General features: G+C 41.3%; 1 protein-coding gene across 10 annotated transcripts in view; it reads left to right on the forward strand.

The window, feature by feature from the left end:
* LOC109416672 (transmembrane and coiled-coil domains protein 2) overlaps positions 1–16,765 on the forward strand; it is a 510,917-nt gene that overhangs the window by 276,863 nt on the left and 217,289 nt on the right. The gene's annotated exons all lie outside the window — the stretch shown is intronic.

The following is a 16,765-nucleotide window of genomic DNA, read 5'->3' on the forward strand; positions in this document are numbered from 1 at the left end:
CATAAACAAAGAAACAAAGTTAATTTTTATACTAAATCGATCTTTGATACACATAATCTCTATAACCGAAATAGTAGGGCATACTAGTTTTTATTATTATTAGAAAATGCTTCACATTTAGTGTATGTCATCGTGTTGCAAGTTACACCGCTGTTGCAAGTAACCCCGTTTGACGGTACCATTGCCCGTTCATAAACTACGTAGACTTTTGAAGGACGGGGGAGATGGTGTTTGGCCAAAATCTACGATGTAATTGTACTACGATATTGTAAATTTTTTCAATCGTAATCAAATACCATTCAAACCGAAAATTTCTGTGATATCAGTGGCCAACAGATGAAACACTGACGAAATTACAAAGTTATTAAGTTGGTCAAAGACTTACAGTTGATGGATGGTTTGAGTTCCACCAACAGGCGGCGCTGAAGAACTTTCCCATTTTAAATTTCATACATCTCAGGATCCCTATTACATAGAAATACGATTTCTTCGGCAAAGTTGTTTGGTAAGTATTGTCTGTTCGGAAAAAAACTAGAAAATCAGCTTCGGTGAACGACACGTCTGCCTTCTTCCGAAGTTCATAGTATGTCACTACCGGGTGGTCATGACGAAAAATTTTGAAATAAATCATGTTTTGTAACTATAAATAAAAGCTTCAAATAACCTTTTGAGTATATTGAATACTCATTATCCTAAAAGTAGTAACGTTATAAAACATTTCATTGCATTTTCGACGCGATTTTGCATAGTTATAAGAGAAAAATGTCTAGTTATGCAATTCATGTGTCTCTCTGATCAGACAACCTTAAAACGCTGGTGCAACTAGGGTTTATTTACATTTTCCAGCACTCGCTCCATCGACTTTTTCCGAGATTGTTGAAGATTTTAATGTTCTACCGGTTCTACCAAATAGAGCAGCGCTTTGCGGAAACTTCTTGTACGTTTATTTCTTTTGCCCATCTTTCAGGTATTTGCTGAAGCGATAGTCAATTCTTGTTAGGGATTTCCCGAATAGCCAGATTGTGCTTCGAAATCCTTAGAAAGTTGTACCCACACAAACCGTATTGGATTCACCTACCGTTGTCGCACACTGGATGATGAATACGGAGCATTATAATGATGCTGCTGTAGGTGGTTAAAGGTTTCTATTTATCCATTTCCATGCGTTACGAAATAAGAATCACATAAAATCCCACAAACTCAGACACTAATTACTGAGAAATTGCGGTCAGCGCTTTGGAGAACCAATGTTTTGCCTTTTTTATTTACTAAGAGCACAGATGACAGTGACAACAGTGACAAGTAGCTTGACACTTGGCTACTTCGGAAGAAAAGTTCGGTTCGGAAGTCCAACCACCGAATTCTAACTTAGTGCTTCGCCGACAATAAAGGACTTGCAGTTGATTTACCAAAAGATGCGAGTTTTTGCCACTAGAAGACGTTAGTTTCCATTTTGCAAAAGCAGGCAAGGGATTAGAATTTCTTGAAAAGTATTCTACAAGCTGGAACTTTTTTCACTTTAGACATATTGTATTCAAATCAAATTGTAATCAAAGATCAATATATAATTCTGAACTTTCAAAATTTAATTTGATTAGATTCACTAATTCCTTAGCAGTCAAAAATATGATTCTGCTTAAAGCACTTCACCTTTGTGTAGGGCTAACCAATCAAGTCCAATATTGTAGAAATTACAGATAACAAGATGAGGAACTATCAGTCAAAATTTGAGAATTTTTGATATATTTTACAAAAAGTTACGACTTGTTGAATGTGTTTTGGGTAATTAATAAAATTGGCATGCTTTTGAAAATTGGCAACTACCACCACTGTGTGGCAGAAATTAATACCATACGGCAATCAAACTGAAAGTCCTTGATCTACCAAACAACTTTAATGAAGCAACCATCTTTCCAATTAATCACGATCCTGATATAAGTAAAACTAAAAATGTATATGCCCTCTAGCGCCTCCTAGTGGAACGATTTGAAATCATACGGCCCATCAAATGAAAGTTCTTGACTAGCCAAACAATTTTGTTGAGGACACCAACTGTTTAAATAGTTAGGATCTTGAAATATATATGGGATGGATATTACGTCAGTGTTACATCTATTTTTGATATAACAAGAATTGCCGACAAACAGACGTAACACCTACGAAATTTAAACTCATATATCTCAGGACTCTAATTACTTAGACTTAGATTTTTAGAATGTTGATGTCTTTGGAAAAGTTGTTTATCTTGTCAAGAATTTTCAGTTTAAAAGCCGTTTGGTTCAAGTTTCTAACTGACTAGTGGTAGTTGAAATTTTGAAAAATCATGCACTTTATATTTATTCAAAAAATATTCAACATGTTGTAACTTCTTATAAAGTACCTACCCAAAGATTTTGCCAAAACAAAGTTTCTCAACTAGTCAAAATTTGTTGAAAACTTTTTGAGAAACTCTTAACTATTGTAAACTTTAAATTAGCATCGCCCAGTGTGTCTGAATTTCACATCCAATAGTAAATCAGCTGTAAGTTTTTGACTTATCAAACAACTTTGCCAAAGACACTAACTCTCTAAGTAATTATGACTCTGACATATATAGGATGGATTTTTTTGTCAGAATTAGGTCTATTTGTCTCTGGAATCACAGAAATTGATGCCCCTAAGTGGTATGCAGATCCTCAGGTATGTCTTTGTTTTAATAACTGCTCGCACATCTTAAAGCGTCTTTAATTGAATCAATGACATTGCATAAATTATTAAAAAAAACCCGGATTGATCCACCTAGTGGTGATAGTGCCTTTCTCGTCGAATATGTACTCATGACGTTTCCGTTGACGTGAGCTGAAATGTTCCTGAATCATGAGAATACTTTACTTAGAATTTTATCAGAGCCATCATTGCATCATTGAATTGACTTTAAACTTATTGATGGCACATATTCCGACGTTATGTTCAACGTATAGGCAGAGCTGGTAAATATCAGACCTCTCAGTTGACAGCTTGACCTCCTTCACTATCACTGGAGGCCAATCAACACCAAGACGATACAACTTTTTCACAAATACAGATACCTTAACGATTTTCTACAAAGAATTGTCTACACACTTCTACACACGCTATATTTTATTATCATGCATGTAATAAAATTTGACAAAAACATGCAAGTAACTGAAATTTTTCATACTGAATCCCATTCAACTTTCAACCACATTACAGTGCTTGAGGGAGCAACCAGTCGCACAAAAATTTCATGCAGTCATTTTAGACGCGAAAGAGAATTGAAAAAGTTTGTTCGGAGTTATTACGATTAAATTTTAATTTTCCCTTACAACGTTGACCCATCCTTCTGCATTATTACATCTCAGGAATCTGAAATGGTGTGATTGGATGAGATCGTCTTAGTTTTGTCAAGATATCTATCGCTTGCTTTAGTTTTTCTCACTTTTGAATTCCGACGAAGCACCCAACGCTAGTTTTGGAATACTACCGGTAGTTTCTTATGTGGTCTGAGACTATTTTCTTGCTAACCGTTCATCAGGTTACCTAAGGAGCCGCGATTTGATGTGTCGCATGCATGTGTTTGGTTCACTTAAATATTTGGCGGTGGAGCGGGCCTGGTTTGATGGTTAGAACACAAGACTATCATGCCAAGGGCCTGGGATCGAATCCCACTCCCGACATATTCACAAAATGTAGGTTCTTCCTTCGGAAGGGAAGGGTCTCGAGATGAACTAGCTTCGAGTTAAAAATCTCGTTAATAAAGACAAAAAAATAATATTTGGTCTCTTCCGGAGGGAACCCGGATCCGGTTCCGGAACACCACCAATTGTCTCAAATATGGTCTAAAACTATTTTTTACCAACCATTCATCAAGTCGCCTAAGGAGCCGCGATTTAAAGTGTCGCATGCATGGGTTCGGTTCACTTTTATATTTGGCCACATCTGGCGGGACCTCCGGAACCGGTTTTGGAACACCGACAGTTTCTTATGTGATCTGAGACCATTTTCTTGCTAATCGTTCATCAGGTTATCGCAAAAGGCGCGATTTGACGTGTCGCTTGCATGGGTTTGTTTCATTTTTATATTTGTCCACTTCCGGCGGGACGCCCGGAACCGGTTCAGGAACACTACCGGTTCAGATATGATCTGAGACTATTTTCATGTTAACCGTTCATCAGATTATTGAAAAAGCTGCGATTTGATAAGTCGCATGTATGGGTTTGGTTCACTTTTATATTTGGCCACTTCTGGTGGGACCTTCGGAACCGGTTCCGGAACATTACCGGTTCAGATATGGTCTGAGACTATTTTCTTGCTTACCGTTCACCATATTATCGAAAATGCCGTGGTTTGATGTGTCGCATGCGTGGGTTTGTTGCATTTTCATATCTAGCCCCTTCCTGGGGTACCGATCCGGAACGCCTAAATGGCCATAATTCCGGAACGGCTGGACCGATCCGAACCATTTTCAATACCAAACAATGGGACCAGATTCCGCGTCGAATGAACCGTCGGTCATTAAAATCGGTTGAGATTTACTGCCGAAAAGTGACGTGAGTTCGTTTGTACACATACACACACACACATACACACACACAGACATCACCTCAATTCGTCGAGCTGAGTTGATTGGTATATGTGACTCGAATCTCCGGGCCTCCTATCAAAAAGTCATTTTTGGAGTGAACATATAGCCTTTCCAGTACACTTAGTGTACGAGAAAGGCAAAAATGTTTAATTCGACGGCGTGATGAGTTATATGCTGGAAAATTTAAATATCTGGCGGTGCAAAATAATGGATCTCAGCGCGCTAGTCTTTGGAACAAAACTAGAAGAATATGGGTGATACTAAACCGAAGATGGGTGCCGGTGTCATTAACCTTCATGAAGGAGTATTCATACTATTAATAGCAATAACTTGCCCCCCCGAGCCATTTATCACAAAACGGATTTTCAATAGAATAAAGTTCCCCTTGAAGCAGTGAAGATAATGCAATGATATATTCACAAATTCGGGTAAATTTGGCTGATTATTCTGATTCTAACATGATGTGCATTTTCGTGACGTTACAACGCGAGCAGAACCCTGCTTGAAACTGAACGGGCGTTGTAACGTCACGAAATGTAAAAATCGATTATCCAAAAACAAAACCGAAATTTAAATGTTTTATTCCATTGAATTGAAGAACAAACCAATAAATTTCAATGATGGAAAAAAAATTCAGAATATCATAAAAATCCGAGCAGATATTTGAAGGTGTTGGTAGTGCGTTAGAGAGGGTCGGATTCTAGCGCGTTGTAACGTCACGCTACAAATACGCATTTTGAACACGTTTTTCTAATTAAAACTAAATGTTCAATAGGTCAAACATATCAGAAATTTTACAAGGAATCCGAATATGAAAAAATATTTTGAGGTTTACACTCGTTTTCATGAGTTATAGTGGAAAATCTGACTACGAATGCGTCAAAACGTTGTAACGTCACGGTAGAATGTGTCTGCTACTCCGTGATTGACCTGAGCTATCGAAATTGCACAGAGAACCAATAGGCTTGGGGCTTCGTTTCGAGAACTCAAACTTTATTGGGTCAATAACGGCGCTGGCCACGTCCTTACTGTCTACCGAGGAAGGAAAGGAATGTTAGTTCGACAACCGTTGCTACTAGAAGCTGTATGTACAACTGGACCCTCCACAGTTGTCCCGGGAAGAAGTTTTTATTTATTTATTTATTTATTGTCGTCAATCAAACGTAGACCAATTTCAATACATTTCATTTTTGTGGAATTAGGGTGGTCCCTTTAGTTCAGCTGATCCAAACATCCGCTTTTTAATAGTTTTATGTAGGTACGCTTACAAAATGATCTACAAAGTTGTAGAAGAATTTATTTTGAGCAAGTTTACCGAAGAAACCATTATTATATCTCTTATGGTTCCTAACCTATATTTTTTTAAAAGAATCATGTTGGGGTGATCCATGAAATTAAGTTTTCTTCCAATAACTTTTAATCCATTCGTGTCTCGTAAAAACTTTGTTCCGAGCACTTTTAGAACTATCAATGACGCATATTTTTTCCAAAGAGCTCTGTGTTCTATCACTCATAGTCAAAAATATATTGGCTTTTTACCCTTCTTACACCCATAAGAAGAGTATAAATACCGGTCGAAAAACCGACTTTCAATCCGAGGCCGTGTTTTTTTTTTCTTCTTCTTCTGGAGGATCGACTGAGGGTTTTAATCTACGATTTAAACGGCTACGCAGTCTTGTAATTTGGGAAAACGAGGTTTATTATTTGCCCGACGTTTCGACACTGGGGTTTTGTGCCATCTTCAGGGGTACTAACATTTAATACATGTACTAATTTGATACAATCTACGGATACACAATTCGTCTGGATTACTTACATTAATTTTTCGTTTTTGGTCTTATGTTTCGTCTAACTGTAACTGTCTTGTCCAGTTGTTGTTGGTACATGCTGTAAAGTCATTATAAAAAGTTGAAATTGTCGGGTTCCTTGTCTAATGATAAATTTTGTCTTACACTTATTTGGTTTATCTAGTTTTGCAACGGATTTTTCGCGTTTGGCGCAAATCTACTTCTAACAACCCCCCACATACCGTATGTCCATCCAACGAACCTGAAACAACAAGAAATGAAAAAGTGTACAGGTCGATTCCGTACATACCCGCGCCCTCGCAACGCATAACCAAAATCCTGACCAAAGACTACCCAAACATCAGCATCACGACTAGACAACACCGGACCATCAATCAACTGCATACCAAAGTTAAATACCCTGTAAGAAAAACCCAAAATAACAATGTAATCTATAAAATTCCATGTAACGACTGCGAGAGCTGTTACATAGGAATGACCAAAAACAACCTAGGCAAAAAACTCACTGGACACAAAAGCAATGTAAACAAACTTGATAAGCTGATGAACGATAGTCAGACAAACACTGAAGCAGCTAAAACTACACTAATAGAGACAACGACAGCCCTAATCCAACATTGTATTGAACACAACCACAGATTCAACCTTGACCAAACACAAATTATTGACCATAGTTATAAACAGACAACACTACCATTCCTCGAAATGTGTCACATCACCAACACAGACAAAACAGTGAATAAGCGTACAGACGTAGATAGACTTAGCACCACATACGCAGCTGTGTTGCACAGCATTAAAACTATACAAGAACGCAACAAACCGAATGTAGAACGACAAACCGACGATGAAACGTAGATTATTAGGATAGGGCACTTTTGCTACCAATGACCGTTCAATTATACGTGGGGGGTTGTTAGAAGTAGATTTGCGCCAAACGCGAAAAGTCCGTTGCAAAACTAGATAAACCAAATAAGTGTAAGACAAAATTTATCATTAGACAAGGAACCCGACAATTTCAACTTTTTATAATGACTTTACAGCATGTACCAACAACAACTCGACAAGGCAGTTACAGTTAGACGAAACATAAGACCAAAAACGAAAAATTAATGTAAGTAATCCAGACGAATTGTGTATCCGTAGATTGTATCAAATTAGTACATGTATTAAATGTTAGTACCCCTGAAGATGACACAAAACCCCAGTGTCGAAACGTCGGGCAAATAATAAACCTCGTTTTCCCAAATTACAAGACTGCGTAGCCGTTTAAATCGTAGATTTTTTTTTCCTCCCAACCTCCTCAGCAGAGAAAACCGATTGGAAAAACTCTGCTACACCTTGATGCCTCGATCCCCCTGGTACCACTGATATGCAACTGCTTCAGGGGGGGGCAATGCGCTCATGCGCTCTTCTGCTACTGTGCTCATGCACTTTTTGTCGCTCCTAATCTGTACTCATACACGTCTCGTATTTTGCTTACTCCGGTTGGTGTTGGCTCGCCATTAAGCGGACAACATGCTTAGTTTCAAATTTGTTATTCTACACGTTCTAATGTTAGTACCGTAAACCGGGGTCAAATTGATCAGCGGGGTGAAATTGATCATTCGGGTGCTACATTGTAATTCCATACTAGGAACTCTTAAACGTCGTAATGATCTTAAACTTTTTACGTCATCTGGTTCGTAGCTGTCTAGAGATGAGTGTAGACTTTTATTTTTTAGAAAAAAAGTTAGTTTTGCCTTATTTTTTAGGGAATTTGAAATGTATTTCTCATTTAGCTGAAATCATTACTACTAAACAATCGATTGGTAATAGGACTTCCCGTAAATTCTCTGTTTTAACATTTTTGTGGAACCTTGGTTAGGAAGTTATGAAGCTAATCAGAACATGAAATAGTTATAAAAAAGTTCATTTTATGATGAAATAGTCATTTATTGCGATAAAAATCAATTATTTCCAATTAAATTGCCTACCTTTAGGCGTTTAAGGGGAAATTTCTAAATTTAATTTTGCATTTAAAGTATTAAATTCACTAGTTGTAAGATTTTAAACGCGTTATTCGGTTTTAGAAGAGCAAAATTAAGCGGAGAAGGAAATTTTCCTTTCCAACCGATGCTTAATTGTGTACTGATCAATTTCGCCCCAAAGTGGCATTTCCAATTTTTTGATACTTGGAGTTATTTAACTTAAAGTTTAAATTTGTTGTACAAAATTCCGTCACATGGTTCCATGGAGATCCACAGGGTACTGGTTTTACAGACATTCTTTTGGCAATATTTGAATTGGCACTGATGTTATCCGCAAAAGTTGTTTTAAAGTGATCAATTTGACCCCGGATTACGGTACCTAACATATCGCCATTCAGCGACACATAGGTACAACATACACACAATTTGTAATTTTAATACCACGCAAGGCATTCGGATCCTACTAACTTGCTCCAAACGGTGTCCTCCCCGTGCCGCCGTTGTGCCATTTAGCACTCCAGCTTTTCGCGCACGACTCGTGTAGTCCCCGACGGTGGATCTACCCTACGCCGACAAAGAGTTCCCCGGCAGTGAAACATCTTCCGAAACCTTTTTTTCCCAGACAGGTGCCGAGGTATCTCCTGCGATTCCGGTTGGAGACTGGCTTCCGGTTCACAGGCGCCCCGACGACCAAATTCCGGTGCTTCTTCGCGATAGACTCGGTCTAGTCCCCGGCGGTGGACCTAGCCTACTCCGACGGAGAAAAACCCCGGCGGTGGAAGTTCTCCCGATACCGATGTTTCTATCCCGACCAGTAAGGTGCCGAAGTCGGTCCGGCGATTCCGGTTGGTGGTGGACTTCCGGTTCACCGGCGCTCCGACGACCAAAAACCGGTGCCACGTTACGGACGACTCGGTCATGTCCCCGGCGGTGGATCATGCCTACCCGAATCGCGTTCCGCCGCTCTCTGGTCTTCGCGCCACTTCCTCTGCAGCGCGGACAGCACCCTCGTTGTTGCTCTGTCGACAGCGTTCCACGTGTTTTCATCGCGACACATCTCTTCGACAATGTTGTCGACTGTCACTCTGCGCAGCAAGACGCGAACAGGGATAGGGTGCGACTCAAAACTCTTTGCGTGCCGCACACTCTGCTACGAGACAGCACAACAAACTAGAAGGAGACGAGTACGCGCAATCGGTTGTGTGTTGCTCGCTTACTTTGCTGCGCGCTGGAGCTCTCCTGTCTCGCACGCTCTGTCGTATGCACTCTCTCGGTGCTTGTCTCCGTGCTTTGCATTTGGCTTGATACTACGCATGATTGGAAAAATTTCGAATCAAACGACCCATCACTTGTCAGCCCTTGACAAGCTTAACAACTTTGCCGAAAACACAAACTCTTCAATTAATTTATTAATTGATTTTTTCTGTTTGGAGACGAGCACAGTCCCAAGCACCGCGCATTACTCCCTGCGCCGTAGAGCTAGTGCTGCGATTGTCTCTCGCACAATTACGAAAGCTCTCACTCATACGTCTCTTGTCTCTCGGCAAAACGGGAGACGAGCACCTGCGATTGTGTGAAACACACGCTTTTTTCGCACCGCACGGTGCATGCCGCCAATCCCTGGACGCGAATTTCTTCGAAACTGGGGCATTCGAAAACGACATGTTCCGGTGTCTCCTCCACGTTAATACACTCCGGGCAAAAGGGCGAAAGAGCGTGCCCAAACCGGTGCAGGTACTTCCTGAAGCAGGCATGGCCGGACAGGAACTGCGTCAGATGGAAGTTCACCTCCCCATACTTCCTATTCACCCACGCTGACACGCTAGGGATAAGTCGGTGAGTCCACTGCCATTCGCCGAATTGTCCCACTCTTGCTGCCACTTAGCCAACGAGTTCGCTCTGACGATTTCTCTTACGCTCCTGGTACTTCTGCGATGGTAGCATTCCACGTCTTCGGCGACAAATTACCTTACAAAACAACAAATTAAAAAAAAAAAAACAGATTGAAAAAAAAAACATGCAAATTTTTAATTAAAACTTCTGAAATTCTAGGCCAGTGATCCTCAGCCTAACTGTCTTTGGGGGCCAAAATTTAATTTTGAAAAGAGACTGCGGGCCGCAAGTCATTCAAAAGTTTATTATCAAAAATTTTTAAAATTCAACACTAAATTTGTTTGTTTTTTTTTTCTATTGAACAAAAGAAAAGATCTAAACAATCAAGAGTTATCGGGAAATTAAATTTCACTTGGAAAAATCCTGAAATTCTTTCTGATAATCGTAGGGAATTAAAAAAAGGCCTTCAAGCAATTTAGCGTAATATTTGGGTTTTGAAGTTCTTGGTATTAATAATGTTACTTCAGACTAGTTATTTAAAAGTCATACGAAATTGAAGCAATAGCGACGCTGTCTAGAACAATATGGACCTCTTTAGGAATAATGTGGATAATCTGACATGTCTTCAGTTATGTTGCTGGCTTTTCAGTCTTCTGGGAGAATCAAAACAACTATATGTTTTCTTGATCCGAATCCTTGAAAAAGGTCCAATAAGGACCGAAACGTCGGATCAAGAAAACATATAGTTGTTTTGATTCTCCCAGAAGACTGAAAAGCCAGCAACATAACTGAAGACATCCAACATACAGTCGATCACCTAAGAGATAAACTGACAGCGTACTTATAATCTGCATTATAATATAAGTGCAGAATTCTGGAAGTTCTTGACACGAGCACTAGCAAATTTCTTGTAAAACCCCTGGATCCAGTTTTGACAAATTTACGAATGAAGTATCTTACTGCAGCTTAGAGATTTCCTGAAAATCGAACCCTTTATTTAAAAACAAAATATTGGAACTGTGATGTTTTTTAGGACTTCTCGTGAATTTTGAGAAATTTTAGAATGATTTGTTGGGATTTCAGGAATCTCTGAAGAAATTCTGAAAAACTGCCTGGAGATACTGTTGTGGAAATCATCAATGATTTTTTAAAAGTTTTTCTTGCATAATTACTTGGAAGCAAATAAAGAAAAACCGGCAATGTGTGCAAGTATTTGTAGCCAACTTAGAATAGATATTTTAAGAGGAATGCTCGAAAGCATTGCTAGGGGAATGAATCCCTGCCCAATCCCTGAAGTTTTTAGTGAAATTCCGAAAGCTTGGGCAACACTTTCTCTTAAGAAGTGTGGGCAAAAGTTCTGTTGCTAGAAGTGCTGAATATACAGTATATCGAATATATAAAATTTTTTCGTCGATAAAAAAAAAATATTTTTTTTAATTTTATTTTTGTGAAATTAAACAAATTACTTATGACGAGTTCTGCCACAAGTCCAAAATACATGGCAGTGAACCTGTGAAATTTATCCTTAACTTATTATTAAAGCTAAACACGTCGTTCTTCAACAGTTTTGAATATCTTCCGATCAAAATTCAAAAAGAGTTACAGGAATCTACGAGTGGACCACTTTCTAATACATTTCAAAATCAGTTCGCGGGCCGCACAAAACCTGGTCGAGGGCCGCATGCGGCCCGCGGGCCGCAGTTTGTTGACCACTGATCTAGTACGTGACAGGTGAAAGGTTTCGTGAACTACCGTCAGTGAATGTGATTTTGTCCAGGTGTGTATATTGAAATGTGAAGTGCAGGTTCAGAGGTACGTGTAATCGGTGTATTCCAATGTGAATTGTAGACAAAAAATATTTACTTTGTAAATATTTTTTACCCGAGCTGGGGGAGAGTGTAAGTGTTTGGTTTGTTAATTGGCTGTGTTGAAGTGATTTTGTATTTATATGTGCGGAAATATAGAAAGGACAGGTAGGTTGTATGCTTGATATTCAGGTTTTTCCCTAGCAGTCCCACCTGGCATACAAGTAGGGCACTAGTAGGCGAAACCACCCTGGCTACCACCACCTACCAGCTTAAGAAACCCACCACCAGAGGTCTGCAAGCGACCCATTCAGGCGGCCATTAGGAGGGCGAAATAGGGGCCATTACAACAAACCCGAATGAAAGGGTAATGACCGATGGCCCAGGTCAAGAACCTTGAAGGTCAATGAATAAATTCCACTCGCGGACTTGCCTAAAAACAGTTGAAGAGACTAGTTCGAGGAAAAGTTAAAAATTGTGAGCAAATTCAGTTACACGAAAGCTACAGTGGAAAGCGTGGAAAGACGAGAGGAAGAAGAGGAAGAAGTGAGCGGAAATTGGACATCAGGTCCCCGCCGTTTTGGTATAGAAACCACCACATTTCTATTACCGCCCCTACGCTGTCCTAGTGCCCCATTCCGGGTGAATTCCGACATCGTTGTTGGCCGAAGACCGATCCGCCAATATCGGTAGCCTAGGACGCGTGGGAAGGTCCCAGGAAGCCGCAGCGAGAACCCCTAGAGCCATCGCAGAAGCAGAAAGTGGCCAGACGTGGCCTAAGCCGTGAAGAACCAACGGAGAACATCGGCGGCCGTTACCAGGCTGCGAGGAAAGTGTGGTCAGGTGGTTGGTGAGGAGCAGAGGGGCCCCGACGAAGAGAAAAAGGTCAGATTAGCGCATAAGAAAGTGGGAAGAAGTGCAGGATAAGGAGTAGGCCAAACTTGTGTCAGAATAAACAGTTAAGAAAGACAGAATTAAAGTGGGAGTTTTTTGAAAAGTAAAGTGCTTGTGGTTTTCCTGGGTCTAGTGTGAAATTTCCCTGTCCCGCGATAAATTAACGGTAGGCGTGCCAACCCTGAGGCAGTTGAGTCGGGGAGTCTCTTGGTCGCTCCCGAATGGCTGACCCGATACTTACAATTCTTAGTATTCATTTCATTAAAACTACTATTGTTGTACAGTCCGTATATTTGATGAGCACCGGTTTGTCCACATCTGCTTGAGCTTTTGGCTGGGGGTGGGTCTGGTTTGCAGGTTTAGCAGGGGCCTACCACAATTTGGGAGTGTGAGGGGGGGATCTCTGCATTGAACTCACTATTCATCAATTGCGTGGGGTATCTAGAAGACAATTGACGCTAAGATTGGAAAAAAGCTTGAAGTTGGGACTAGACTAAAATAGTGGCCGATAGAAAACAACGCGCTAGACAGCAATATTATTAATTTTTTTTTCAATATTCACCCATAGGCTTTTCGCCGGTTGACAGTACAGTATTTAGCTGTTGTAAGTAGGCTATTGGCCTTTAATAGTAGATAAGGAGCATGTGACTTACCTGAGTCTCATCCCAGGGGCACCTAGCCTGATGAGAGTGAGTTTGGGGGGGGCTACGATGGCCCACACCGTCGTTGGTCGTTGGTCGTCGCTTCGCTGGTCGGATCGCACCCACTACGCGCACGGACGTATCTGTCCGGTTGGAGACGGGGAATCACTTCTTCTCTTCGGAGGTTCGGATAGGCGTTTGATTTGGGGTTTTTTTCGCACACTCGCGACGGATAGACGGTAAAACGTTTCTTCCTAGATCTCTACCACAGGCTCAATCCACGATTTACCGATTGCTGGCCTTCTTCGTTCTCTAGGCCTAACCACAATCCGAGCCTGAACACACCCACGTGGGATTACCGGAGTCGGGACTAGGGATCACTTCGATTTCACGGCTCCCTTTCCCCTTTTTTTTTGTTACAACGGGCAATTACCGCGGCCACTTATTGCGGAGGATCACGGGTTCACAAGGCCACGACGGCCGATCTCTAGCACATCCGAAATCAGGGACTCTTTTTTTTCGGTTCGCGATATTGACTTCAGGAGCACTCGAGCACACACCTGTTCACATCTCAAGCTCAAACCAAAGAGACCCGTTTCGCTGACTCGGGCTCGGACCCGGATCCAGCTGGCTTCACTCGTCTAATCTTTTCCTCTTTGTGCCTCGTCTAATTGAATTTTTATTGCACTCTATGGGCGCGTGTGGGGGGAATGATGCAACGACGGTGTACAAATTGGGCGTTTTAAGGGGAAAAGTTAACAATAATAAATCTTGCTCCTAACACAAAACAATCTACATAATTTATATATTTATTTTTAATTTTATGGGACATGCACATGTTACATTTCCCCCGGGGTACAATAAAAAAAATGTATGAAATATATTTTTTTGATCACAAACAATAAGCAAAAATAACAAAGAACTTTAAGGGAATAATAATATAATCAACAACAAAGAAAATCAAAACAAAAAAAACTAGAACAAAAGGAATTACTACAAATATCAATCAATCAACAGAGGTTATGGATTTATTGAGTGCTCGAGTCGGGTTCGCGCAATTGGGGGACTCCCGTGATCTGGCACGCCATCACGGTGGGTCCTATCTCTGTTTTCTCGGACTCATCGAACACTCGTATGGCTTCGCGTATAGCGAGAGCTGCGCTGGGTAACTAATTATTTTCGTCCCATCTAAACGACCCTGATAAGTCTCATGTTATCCATTCAACTATTTCCTGCTGAGTTAACCCGGTGGACCACAACAATTTCTTTTTACGCGATTGGTTCTCATAGCTTGTCTTTCGAAGGGATTCGCAAATCATTCCATTAAACACTACTGGAGGGCAATAGGTTATGCTAGTTACACGTCTTTCCTTGTGAAAGACACACCTAGTTCCTATTCACCTGATGAGATATTACTTTTTCGGCCGGCCTTAATGGTCATTGATATTGAAATCAATGGGAAGTATTCTACTCAATGAGTATTGATTCTCCTAGGCTTTCCTATTCACCCTACTCCACATGAGAGGGACACTGGACGCTACAGGGTAGAATCAACACAATCACAACATGCAATTTTACCCTCTCTGTGCACTCGAGAGAGTAATTTACCTGTGGATGAGAGTAAGCGGAATTTAAACTCTCTTCGGAGACAATCATAAATTAACCAACCGGAGACAAGAATGATAACAGTGATACACATAAAAACAGAGAAAATAGGAGAATACGCAAGAGAGTCACATGATTACGGTTTTAGATGCTCGGCAGGCCATACGCCTATGTTTTTGCCATCCTCGTCCTCTAACTCGTAGGAACTACTTCCTCGCTTAACCACTACGCGACAAGGCAGGTACATAGGGGCAAGCTTCGCGTTGTAGTACTCTCCTGCATTTGAAGCTTTGAAATTTCGTCTGTAAATTAGCTGTCCTGGTTGGAAGTCCTCTGGGCGAGATCGTTTCCGCAAATTGTAACGATTTGCGCTCGTCTCGTAGGCTTTCAGCAAATTTTTCTTTACCAAATCGTAGATCTCTTCGCTGATCTGTTTCTGTTTGTCGGCACGCAAATCCTCTGTATAATCCTCCTTTCTGCGCATCCGCTTCCGGATTCTATCCGGCGCATTGGATGGAGTTGACACCACTTACTGAAGAGGTCCTGAATCACGAGAATATGCATATATCCGGCTCGACTTTTGGGCAATGGGCCCACGTAGTCCATGGCGACTATTTGCCAAGGATGATCGGCTAGTTTCTGTTTTCCCATCACCGGAATGGTTGGCACGTACGAGGGTTTGCATTCCTTGCAAACTGTGCACTTCTGGATCCACTTCCGGGTATCGGAAGCTAGGTAAGGCCAATAATACCGCAGTTTTAGACGGGCTACAGTTTTCTCAACTCCCAGGTGAAAACTATCCAGGTGTTCCTTCTCGATGATCTGGTCGCGATTTTCCGGTGGAGGAACCAACTTCCACTCAAATCTCACGTCAAATGGTTCATCATCGACGGCGACGTATTTCCACAATTGGTCGTCCTCGAACCGGAAATCGGAATATTCCTCGGGATTCTCCTGTATCTTTTGTACAAGTTCATCATACGAAGTCTTGGAGTCGGAGGGTCCTACGGCGCAGATGCTACGGGAGAGTGCATCCGGCACAATGTTGTCTGATCCTCGTCGGTGTACAATAGTCATATCCAGGTGTTGGAGGTCTAAGCTCCACCGGCTTAACCTGGACGATGGGCGCCATTTGTTGTTTCGGATATATTGAAGAGCCGACGCATCGGTGATCAACGTGAAGTGTGATCCTTCAATATATCCACGGAACTTGTCGATCGCCAAAAGCGCCGCCAAAGCTTCCTTTTCCGTAGCGGAATAATTTTGCTGGGCGGAATTTAGCTTTTGCGAGAAAAAACTGATTACACGCTCCGTTCCGTCTTGAATCTGCGTCAAAACTCCTGCCACAGCTCGATCGCTGGCGTCGGTTTGGACGACAAACTCCTGGTCGAAATCAGGGTTTGAGAGAATAGGAGCTGTAATCAGGCGTTCCTTTATGAGACGAAAGGCCTGTTCTGCTTCTTTTGTCCATCTCACCGTTTTCGGTTTTCCGGACAAAAGATCCGAGATGGGAGCTGTAATGGCACTGAAGTCGCCGATAAAGCGACGGTAATAATTTACCATCCCTAAAAATCGACGAATCTGCCGAACAGTTTTAGGAGCTTCGAAGTCTAGAATGGCCTGA

The sequence above is a fragment of the Aedes albopictus genome, chromosome 2 (assembly GCF_035046485.1).
Source record: "Aedes albopictus strain Foshan chromosome 2, AalbF5, whole genome shotgun sequence".
In the NCBI taxonomy this organism is placed as follows: Eukaryota; Metazoa; Arthropoda; class Insecta; order Diptera; family Culicidae; genus Aedes; species Aedes albopictus.